The 12,072-nt window shown below is 35.1% G+C and overlaps 2 long non-coding RNA genes across 2 annotated transcripts in view; both read right to left on the reverse strand.

The window, feature by feature from the left end:
• Positions 1-2,378: 2,378 nt before the first annotated feature.
• LOC112656509 (uncharacterized) lies at positions 2,379-5,271 on the reverse strand. The gene is made up of 2 exons (XR_003134362.2): positions 5,187-5,271; positions 2,379-3,193 (listed from the first exon to the last, which is right to left on the reverse strand). It is a non-coding gene; the product is annotated as an uncharacterized LOC112656509 (long non-coding RNA).
• Positions 5,272-6,132: 861 nt separating this feature from the next.
• The window catches only part of LOC112656508 (uncharacterized), a 31,190-nt gene continuing 25,250 nt past the window's right edge, over positions 6,133-12,072 (reverse strand). Inside the window, exons 2-4 of the long non-coding RNA XR_003134361.2 lie at positions 9,244-9,306; positions 6,760-6,835; positions 6,133-6,330 (exon numbers count right to left, since the gene is read on the reverse strand). This is a non-coding gene — a long non-coding RNA (uncharacterized LOC112656508). The remainder of the gene's footprint in view (positions 6,331-6,759; positions 6,836-9,243; positions 9,307-12,072) is intronic.

The following is a 12,072-nucleotide window of genomic DNA, read 5'->3' on the forward strand; positions in this document are numbered from 1 at the left end:
GCTCAGCCACTTTTCCCAGTCTGTCTGTACACTTTCAGTGTTCAGGGTCTTCTGACCCCAAACTTGGCCCTTCATATTCCTCTTCTCTATAATACATTAAGAATTTCACTTTGGGCCTTGCATGTTTTTCCCAGCCAAAACCCAAAGGTGCTCAAGGCTCTTGTTATTCTCAGGACTCACAGGGTCCCAAGAAGCCCTACCTGGATCACTCATAGAGCCCTTATTTCTCTGCTGATGAGTTAGACTGCCATAAGATTGACTACCACTTCTAAAATCTTTGAATACCAATAAAATCTTTCTGGGCCCCAAACTTTCTGCAATGTCCATTTCAGAGTTTTATACTGACACATATATTCTCTCTAACTACATTTCTCTCATCATCCTCCCAGTGGTCTTATTTCCATGTCCCAGAAAACTCTCAAACTGGTCCTTCTTTAATGGTTATTTTACTTGACAAATACATACTAAATGTCTACCAAGTATACGAATGGAGATTACTGATGGTGAAATGCTTTATTGTCCTATATTCTTCAAGTTACTGGCATCTTTCCAATCCTACAACTCTTTTATCCCATAAATTCTTCAACCTTAATGTCCCATGTTTGCCTTAAATATATTTAATTAGTATAATGATGTACCAATCTAAAAGATATTTTGAGTTAAACAAGCTTGGAAAAGATAAACTAGTAATTCTCTACCACAGGGATTTTGTCTCTAGGGCACATCTGGTAGTGTTTGGAGGCATCTTTGGTGGTCACAACTGGAGGAGTGGATGCTACTGACATCTAGTGGGTAGAGGCCAGGGATGCTACTTAACAACCTACAATGCATAGGACAGCTTCCCTCCCACAACAGAAAAGTGTCCAACCCAAAATATCAGTAGTGCCAAGGTTGAGAAATTCAGAGATAATTTAAAGGAGAATCCAAACTATGTTTTCATATGGATGAGTAATAAAGATACAGGTGAATTATCAATTTGCTTTTATACTAAAGAAAATAAGCTTAAATTTCTGAGAGATTGTTTAGATAAAAGAACTTCCTGATTATAAACTGTTTCAGTAAGTGTCCAGAGTATGTTGGCATTTTTCTTGAATGATTTTAAGTATGCTCCTGCCTAAAGGCAGTGGAGAAAATATGAGGACATTTCAGGATTTTTATAAGAATATTAGCATTCTGGGAACAACAGTTACCAGTTCACTAAATAAACAAAATCTAAAAGATGTGTCACTGCTCAGGACTTTTTTCCTAATTTTCTTTTATTGCTATTGATTATTAAATTGTCTTCTTCATATATCCAAATTATGTCTTCAGTCTCATCACCGAAGTTTATAATATTTAATGTTACCAGCAAAATAACCTAATGATTGACATAAAAAAATCTTACCTCATTTTCTCAAAATTCATATTTGTGTTACCTTTATGGTAAATAGCTGCAATTGCTTACTATTTGGAGTTTATTTCTACTCAACTCTTTGGAGTTGATTTGTACTCTTCTAACATTTGAGCAATAAATTATCCTTTCAATTAATAGCTATTTTAACACAAAATACACAAGAATGAAATTTTCTAATATTTCTAGTGGATGAAGACTTCCTCCCATTTTTTTTTTTAAACTGAGATCTCTTCCTTATGGCTACATAGTAGTTCTGTTCACTATATTGTCTTTGCTTATTTTTATTGAAAATGGCATTTAAAAATCATTTAAATAAGAAAATTCAGGTAACTTACACTTGATGTAAGAGGAGGATTGATATTTTCATAATTATAATTCATAATGTTTTTAATTAAAGTGTCGAAAGTTCCTGCATTAAGTGAAATTTAGTATTCTTTGACTATTTAGAGTGGCCATTTTGAGAGTTTTTGATAGATTCTATTTTTTCCCAAGTATTAGTAATCTCTACTTCCACTTACTTACCTTGCTTTGGGAGAGAATGTCTCTTTATATCTGGATTATAGCTATGTATGTTCATGCCTTATCTTTCCTTTTAGATTACAAACTGCAGGGAAGAGATGTGCCCTTTTCAACCTTATATCTCCTGACATAACCAAATTTCTGGAAATTAGAGTTGCATATATAACTGTATATATAAATGAAGGTGTGTATCTTCTAGATCTATAATTAAAGTGAGACTGAATTGATACTGTAATATAACAGAAAAAAAAAAAAAAACACAGGAGGAAGCCAAGAGTGTGATATGGCTCTGGCATTAATGAGCTATGTGACCTGAGGCAAGCTATCTAATCTCTTTGGGCATCAAGTCTTCTAGTCTATGTATGATATTTATACCCATGCACCTAAATATAAAATGAGCAATGAGCTCTGTTCCCACTTTCTCTCAGAGATAGGAAGAAATAAAAGTCCCTTATTCAGGCAAAAATACCTGCTACTGCCAGCTTTAATCAGAGTCTTACAATCGTGGTTTTCTGGCAGCTGCTCTTGTAAGCAAAGAAAATAGTTGATGACAGTTTCTGGCCTCAGAAGCCTCTGGCAGTTACAGCTTTACAGGTCTTTTCAGTAGGATCCTCAGAGTCAACTCCTTTTCTACCAGGTGTTCAACCTGGGATATTACTAGTGCTCACTATACTGCATACAAGGACATAAGTTGGAGATTACTGAGTGGAAGAGGCCCATAGGGGTAAGTGTAAGTGTTGTCCAACAAGTAGGCAGATGATCCAAGAGCAGTTGATAATAAAACTATGGCGGTTCAGCTCCAAACCCACCCTCCTACATTCCTTGTATCCTGGAACTGGAAATGTGAGAACCACATTTCTCCCACCCAGTGGGCCCCTTGTTAAGTTCTGCTATAGGGAACTTTAGAGGAACATTAGAAGAGTGGAGGAGAGAAAAAGAAGCTGCTCTCTCCTGTCTGCTCGCCCTTTCTGTTAACATCACTTTGGCTGCAACACCTGGTCTAGTTTCAGATTTTTTTCTAAACTCTCATTGTATTTCAGTGTACCCCTCAGAAGTATCAGCCCTGTTGGCTGATGTGCTCTTTTCAGGGGTCTCAGTATAAACTCCAGAGAGTCCCACTCCAAGTTTGTTTGTGCTGACAAGCCCAACCTTATTCTTTTGTTCTTCCAGCTCCAGCTGTGGTAGCTGCTTCCAGCAGTTGCTATCTCAGTGTGTACCTATATACCCAATTCCTCATATGAAAGGTCCATCTTCTTGACTGGATTAAAACGAGTGCACCTCCTATATTCACATATCCAAACAGACAGAAGGACAAGGTCATTAGTCAACAATAGAAACCTAAACACACATCTAGGATTTGAAGGTGGAATTCTAGTCCCATGATGGGTACATATGATTTTGCATATGTGTAAGTTGGGCCTGGCAAGCAAGAACAAGACAGGGCCCAGTTTATCTAAAGTCCCAAAATGCTTGGGAAACCATGGCAGTTACTAATACAGAATCTTAAGAATCCTTAAAATGGTAAAATAGCCCAACTGCTGACTTCATCCTACAATATCAACTCTAAATTATAGTAGTAAAAAGAAACTTGGATTTTATTAATAAAATAAAATAAGGTAAAATGCAAATGATAAGATAGGGTCACCTGGGTGGCACTGTTGACTAAGCATCTGACTCTTGGCTCAGTTAGTGATTTCAGGGTTGTCAGATGGAGCTCCTCATCGGACTCACGCTCAGCTCAGAGTCTGCTTAAGACTCCCTCTCCCTCTGCCCCTCCCAACTCCTCTCTAAAAATCAATCAATCAATCAATCAATCAATCTTTTAAAAAATAAGATAACATGGAGAGAACAAAGGCTATCTTGATCTGCCGCATTTGTAAGAAGCAAAGTTTGAGGCCTGAGCTAAGAGGTAACCAGAGGCAGGAGTGCAAGAAGAGTTTTATTTTGTGCTGTAGCATCCACTGCCTTTCCCTTTACCTCAGAAATTGGCAGAAACAACCTCTACTAGGGCCTCTATATGATAATATCAGGGAAATAAGAGAACATCCATGAGATGGTGAAGAAAATACATGTGGAGATGCTGCCTTCTGACATTCATTTCTCCCGTCCCTCCTCTTCAAGCTGGGCCTGATGGGTTACAAATCCAAAGTGACTGCCTTCCCCCACCAATGTTGTTTTGAAATGAGAAAAAAAAATAAACAAAAATGAAAACTTGCTGAGAGTAATGGCCTGGGAATTGGAAGCAAATAAACAGTGGTCCTGTCGTTCCTGGGTCCATCTTAGGAAACAGAGGGATAAATAGTAAGATTTACACTAACTTAAGAATATATAAATATCGGATATAAGAATTCTTCCAGAAACCAACAGAGAAGAAGAAAAAGATAGAAAATGTAAAAGAAAAGTTGAATGATTAGAGTTGTCAAAGTGGCAGATATGTTCAACAAATCAATAAGAATAAAAATCATGAGAATGGGCCTTAAGTTTTGTTTCTTCATAATAAAACCAAAAATAATATAGAACTTTAAACCAAAGAAGAAAACTCTGTCTCTGCTTGTCAGGGCAGGGGGAGACAAAAAGCACAACATGTGTAAATATGAACTAAGATGGCAAAAATAAATCATAATGTATATATATTCACCAAGGAACAGTTATTAAAAAAGCAAAAAAAATAAAATAGTCATATCACATATACTATGTTTTTGCTTATAATAGAATAAAATTAGGAATTAAAAATGACTTAATAATAAAAATCCAACATGTGGAAACTAAATAATATCTCATTGAATAATCCTTGTATTTCAAGGAAAATTAAGATCTATGTAAAGGTGAATAATGCGAACCCTATATGATAATTCTGTGAGACACAGCTAAAGCTGTAGTTAGAGGGAAATTTAGAGTTGTAAAGACATTTATTGTAATGCGAAAAAGGTTAAAATAAATGAGCAAAAGATTCAACTAAGAAAGTGAAAAAAAAAAAAAAAAAGAAATCAGTTCAACCCAAAGACTGAGGCAGTTATGAATGGGAATCTCTGCTTAGGAGAAGTGTGTTAAAATGTGGAGATTTGGTCTCAAGAGGCTTAGTAACTAGAAATAAGATGAAAGATCAAAGCCAGAGTCAGTCAGAGTGACTGGGGGATAAATCTCCTAATAAGAAAAGAGATATCCTTAAGTTCTTCATATAAATACTAGTTTGGGATGACCAAGGAACTGAGTGCTTAAGATGGGAAAAACAGTTCTAGTCACAGTTGAGTGTTACTAAGATCTCTGGAGTCACCTGCAGCTTGGCCATCTCCCATCTACTGCTATCCACATGTGACCTTGGGCAAAATATTTGGCTTCTCAAACTCAGGTTAATGCTGTAGAAAACAAGAAGCTCCTCTTAGAGGTTTTTGCAAGAAACAAATGAAAAGATATATTTATTGTGTTAGTTATTATTTTTAGCATGAAAAAAAAAAGCATGAGAGCAAATGATTCTTAGTCCATCGCACCTCTACAACTTTCCATCAAGGAACTGGCCTTCTTAGTGGCAACTATTCTGTGCTATTGCTTTTTTATAAAAGCACTTTCTTTGAACATATTTTCTTAGGGTATAGATACCAGACACATCCAAACTCCACATTATCGAATCCAGACTATGTTACCTCACAGCCTATCACTTCTTCTCTGAGGCCTGGGAGAAGGTTACCAATAATAGTTTGTCTCAATTTTACTTCTTTCCCCCAATATCTGGTACTTCCCCTTTCTTCCACTACAACCATCCTGTCTTAGAGGGTCAAGCCTGTCACTCATCTTGAGGGATAACTGAATATGGTTATGATCTTGGGGACTGGACTGTCACCCCAAAGTCCTCCTTGTGTCTTCTCCAAAAGCAGAAGGACTATATGCACCAGTGTGCATGTGGCGATGTCTACTGCCTCCAGATTAGGCATATAAATTGAACTGAAAAAATGAATAACTTCATATAGGGGAGCACTAACAACTAAAACCTGAATGTGTCAAATGTTGAGTACTGAAATCATAGGGGGCGTGAACAGATTCCTTTGAAGAATTCAGTCTACAAAATTCTTAGGGAGTTTTCCTCTAGATCAGTTCAATGCACCTAGTTTTGAAAACAAGATTTGACCTGTCATACTTTGAAGACGTGACTCCTACAGTAATTTGAATAGCATTAACAATTGCTTTAAAACAATGAGGACGGTTTTGGCATTTACTCAAAGCTCTTACCTTAGAAATAATATTGTCATTTTATTTGTAAATGTTAGATTAGGATTTACCTATTAAACTTGTCATCTGGTTAAGTTCAGGTTTTTGTCATTTTCTAATAGATTGGATCAGATTTTCCTAAACTTGCCTGCTCATAAGAAACATCCGGATTGATTGTCAGAAATTCAGATTTCAGTGTTCTACTGAATAAAAATCTGTAAGGAAGGAACATGGAAATCTTACTCTTAATAAAAATCTTGTGATTCTTTATACTCAGGATAAGTTAGAAGTATCAGTAACTGGTAGAGAGGAAAGAGTCCTAGATGGCTTCAGAATATCTGATCATCATGCTGAATCCCCTAGGAATTTATTCTTTATCCTATAATAGTCCATTTATTTTTAAGCTGTGTACAAATTAGCAAATTCAATATATTCATGGAAGAAAGAATGAATGGGCCAGGATTGAGTGTGACACATTGAAATATGTAACAGCCTTCTCACATCCAATTTCTAAGTTAATGCTAAAGTTATTAGTAACCCAAAGAAGTTTTCTAGGTCATAGCAAGACATGTATGATACAAACATTCTGTGAAACTGAAGTATTGACCAACGGCCTCAAAGAACAGTCTCTAAAATCAGCTTACCTAGGTTAAATCTCAGCTCAACAATATACTTGGTTGACTTCTGGTAAGTTACTTCTCCTTGCATCTGTTTCCTCATCTGTTAAAAAGAGAGAGAGAGATAGAGAGAGAGGGATAATAGGCTCTACTTCATGAGATTGCTATGAAATTTGAATATACTAATTCATGTAACTTATTTGAAATGGTAGTCAGTCATATAAAAATGGTTTCTATTATTACTATTGCTATGCATTTATTTTTAAAGTATTTTCAGACATGATGAGATGAGCACTGGGTATTATACTATATGTTGGCAAATTGAATTTAAATAAAATTTAAAAAAAAATTTAGGGATGCCTGGGTGGCTCAGTGGTTGAGTGTATGTTTTGGGCTCAGGACGTGATCCCGAATTGGGATCACGTCCTGCATTGGGCTCCCAGCAGGGAGCTACTTCTCTCTCTGCCTGTGTCTCTGCGTCTCTCTCTGTGTCTCTCATGAATAAATAAATAAATCTTTAAAAGTTTTTTTAATTAAAAAAATATTTTCAGAATATATGTATACACACAAAGTATCCATATACATTTAATAGACAATCCAGATATTGTACTAAGTACTTTATATTGATTATTTCAATCACACTAGTCATTAGTATTTTTAGCCTCATTTGATATGCTAAAAAATTGAGTCTCAGAAATTTATGTAATCTAAAGTCATATAATTACAAAGAGGTGGTTCAAACCAAGTGTTGATTATTTATAGCTAAGAGAGATCACATCCAACTGAGGACAACTAGCATTATTGACCCAAACACATTTTTTGACATCCTAAAATTAAATTACTTTTCTTAAGCTCTTAGCCTTGGTTAGTTTGTGCAAAGCTGGATATTCCTTATTAGTAGTTTTATTTAGCTTGGAATATTTTCATTAGTTTATATTTCTCAGGTTTGATGCCTATGAGAGAGCATTTTCCTGGAAGATGGTAATGGATGTAGTACTGCTTAAATGATGATAAAAGCAGCTCAATGGAATCATATCTGTAAGAGTTGATATTTAAATGAAATAGTCCTTTGGAATTGGCTGAGAAAAAGGGCTTTATGTTTGAAGAAACTTTAGTTGAGAATTACCAGTTGAGAAGACAAAACTTTGGGGCCTCCTTGAATAAAAAGTGGCCTGGGTCAATAGGATAGAAATACAAATGTAACATTGAATTCTTTACAGGAGACCTATGAACATGGAAAGGACATCTTTTTTTTTTTTTTAATTTGAAAATTTCATGCAAGCTCTAATACAGAATACAGATAGGACTTCAAAAATATAAGGAAAGTTTCAAGACTAGAGAACTTCCTTCCAAAGAATATGTCTGTCCATTGAGCATGAGGAGTCTCATTGGACTTGGCTTTCAACCTAGAAGCTTATCTTGGTTGATCACTTGTGCCCCATATCAATTAGGATTTTGTAATCATTTCCTAGAAAACAATACATAGCACATGTCAGAATCTATTTCTTTAGGCTGTTATTTGAGTATTTAGAGACCCCCAAATTCTTGAGCACAAGGGTCACTGGAATTTTAAATAGAGCCAAGTATAGTTTGCAGGATCTTTTCCATTTAGTCAGGAAGTTTGCCCTTTTTGTCATAACACAAAACTATGAATAAGTTTTAGGAATATGCAACTATTGTTGTTTTACTGTTCTTAATACCGTACTTAAAATAACTGCTTATTTTTCTCTCCTATCATGCCATGAAAAAAGACATAAAATCTTGTCTTATAGACTGAAGCATTAATTTATTTAAATTAAATTTAAGCTATTTCAATATTGGATGGAACGTAATATTCATTCAAGCACTGTGTGTTTTTTATTTTAAGATGGCACAGATAAGCTTGTATATTTTTATCTAAAAAGTCTGTTTCTCTTTGTTTTGGCAAAAAAAAATGGCCTGTTAATGTTTTATTTTTACATGGGTTGATATCTAGATTTTATTCTGAAGAGTCTTGTTTTTTTTTCCCTTTATGGTTCTATGCTTTAATAGTATTTGATAAATTATAAATAAGAAGGTATACTTTGCAATTGGTTGTAAAATGTCATATTTTATTTTACCTTTTTTTGTCTCACATACCATGGTGTTTTAGTTCTGATGCATGCTCATCACACGCATCTTTCTTCACATGCAGCACCAAGTTTAATTACATGATACTTCTTGAGTTATATGTACCGAATAGCTAATAATAAGGCCAATTTACCAATCATTTGTCACTGCACACCCTTCTCAATATGGCATTCCCAATTGTAGCCCAAAAGAATAGGAAGGACCCTAGCAGTAAAATGAATCAATTTACTTGATGGGATAAATATGTATGGCACAAATTAGGTAGGATAATTCATCACTGCAAGAACACTTTGATGCATGACCTAAGGAAATCCTATATTGCCTTTAATGACTATAAGTCATAGATTTGTTAAGTTTGGTACATGGCTATGGTTTAAAACCCTTACTGCACAGTTCACTCACCTGGGAGATCTTTTTAAAAGCAGATATGGAAAACTGAGCCTCTTTCCAATCAAACCAACGTACCTGAGAGGAAGAGTCCAAGCATCAATATTTTTAAAGAAGACCCTCAAGTGAGTCTAAGTGTTACCAGGTGTGAGAATCACTGGCCTGTCACAGTGGATTTCAACATGTGCTCTCTGGACCAGCAGCATCAGCACACCTGACAACTTGTTAAAAATGTAAATTCTCAGTCCTATGGCCAACCTTCTGAACCCAAAATTCTGGAGGTGGGGACTCAGCAATCGGTGTTTAACGAGGCCCCTCAGATTCTGTTGCATACAGTATAATAGGTGGTCTATCTATTTTTCTGGTTAATTGCATCAAAAGTAGTTCCTGGTTGTGCCAGCTCCTTCAAGAGTTGCTAAGGAAAAACCAGGCTAGATATTTTTCATTGTAGAAGAGAACCTGAGAGCAGATTCTCAGACATCATCAAATATATGGGAAGTGTTGCTAGCTATTTTATATTCTATAAACCATTAGAATTTTAGAAGGTTGAGGATAGCATCCCTATTGTCTACCTGGATTCAGAAACCAAATGAGAGATACATCTAAGAAATAGAAAGATAGAAACCGGGCATTCCCTGTGAATTAACAGATTTACCCTCCCTCCTTCCAGTCATTGATGCAGTTAGGTAGGGACAAGCTCCTAACTTAAAAGGAGGAGTTTGTAATTCAAGCAACCTACTACTGCAAGAAGAAAATATTTGGGGGAGGGGAAAGTAACTCAAACTAACATGCCCAATTCCTTCTTCTAAAGTCATAAAGAGGTAAGTGTCCCTCATTGTCTTCTGGGAAAGAGTAAGTGAAGAGGCAGAGAACAAGAATGTAATTCTAGAAGTTTTTATGGGAACATGATGGGTACAAAAGTTCTTCCCTAAAATGAACAATGATTGAGTTAATACCACACATCTTGAATGGCATCTATTCAACTCAAATTTATTGAGCACCTTATTTTTCAGAAATTAGGATGGTGTGGAATGCAAGAATTTTAAAACTGTGATTTAGAGAACTATGGATTTAGAGAACCACATGGGTAAGATTTGTACTTTAATTGCAACTGAAATATTTACTTTTATCTGTATTCAAATTCTTTATTTACTGTTTGAGAACTTAACATACATGATTATATAATAATACAGAGATGTTACAGAAGAGATATTACAGCAGAGATATTACAAAATAGTAGAGAATAGATGAAAAGATAAGTGAAATATCTAATTGATAGAGAATAAATATATACTGTGTCTATATGGTCTGCCCTATCACTTTTCTACTTCTTTAAAAACCAAATATCTCTAAATAAATTTCAATGAAAAGTCTAAATCAGGATGCTTTGAAGGACAACGTATAAAAAAGGAGTTATTGTTAGAAGAGTGAGTGAGATAAAGAGGAGCAAGACCACATGTGCAAATCAAAACCACTTCAAATTTCAATGTCTTTCCAACACCTAAAAATACTCACACAGATGAAAATAAATGTTAATTCAAAAATAAACTTTGCAAGTTGACAATAAATCATTTGCTATTTATAATAAAGGCAGGAGTTTGTAAAGCTAAAGAGAAAATTGCTCTTCTAGTACTAAAAGATGCTTATCAGAATGTGACAGGACAGGGGTTACACATTTAAATGTAACAAGATTAGGCTTTGGATTCCCAAAGTAGAAAGAACATGTTCAGCAGAAATGGTTTTTACATTGCCTATTGGGCTGCTTTAGAATTAATTCTATTTATCTTTGGCATCAGCTGTGGTTCTGAGACTGAAGATTTTTAGTCAGAAAAAAAAAATCAGAAAAACTGGATTCTAGAATTTTCTTGTTGGTAAAATGCAATGTAACCTGGCTTTTGTTATGCACAGGCTTAATTACTTTTAATATAACTATAAGACATTATTTTCAAACTTAATATTTTTATGTTTGTGTTAAATGTAAAAAAACTCCATAAAATAATTTATACACAAAGGAAGCTATTTATTATAGAATATCTATTTTATTCTCCATTATTTCCCAATAGCTAATACTTAATTTTTGTTTAGAAAAAGGAATTTAAGAAAAAAATTTAAAACTCTGCAATCTTTTATCTTTTTCTGGGATATATTTTAATATTGCATTTTTATCAAGCAAAACATATAAAATATAAAATGAATATGAATATTCACAATGAGGTTATATTTATATATAGTTAAAGCTCTTAGGTAATTTGGCTAGCTTCCCACTTTTTTAGTTCCACTTGAAGTAACGCCTTTTATAAATTAATACCACCATGAGTGGTCCCTACCTTTTCCCTAAAATTAACTATCATCACAGAAACTCCATTTTGTTAGAGTCTGATATATGCAGTACTTCAATACACACGTTTTAATGGACTGAATGTTTGTGTTCTCTCCAAAATTCATATGTTGAAATCCTAATCCTAGTGTGATAGTATTACGAGAAGGGACCTTCAGGAAGTGATTGGTCAGGAGGATGAAACCCTCATAAGTTTAAGATTAGTGGCCTTATAAAAGAGACCCTAGTGAGCTCTCTCACCTCATCTGTCAGCAAGAAGATGGCCATCTGTGGACCAGTAAGTGGGCTCTCACCAGACACTGAATCTGCTGGCACCTTGGCAATTTTCAGCCTCCAGAACTTTAAGAGATAAAACACTGTTGGGGATTTACCCCAAAGATACAGATGCAATGAAACGCCAGGACACCTGCACCCCGATGTTTCTAGCAGCAATGTCCACAATAGCCAAACAGTGGAAGGAGCCTCGGTGTCCATCGAAAGATGAGTGGATAAAAAAGATGTGGTTT

Source organism: Canis lupus, chromosome 37 (assembly GCF_003254725.2).
Source record: "Canis lupus dingo isolate Sandy chromosome 37, ASM325472v2, whole genome shotgun sequence".
Taxonomy (NCBI): Eukaryota; Metazoa; Chordata; class Mammalia; order Carnivora; family Canidae; genus Canis; species Canis lupus.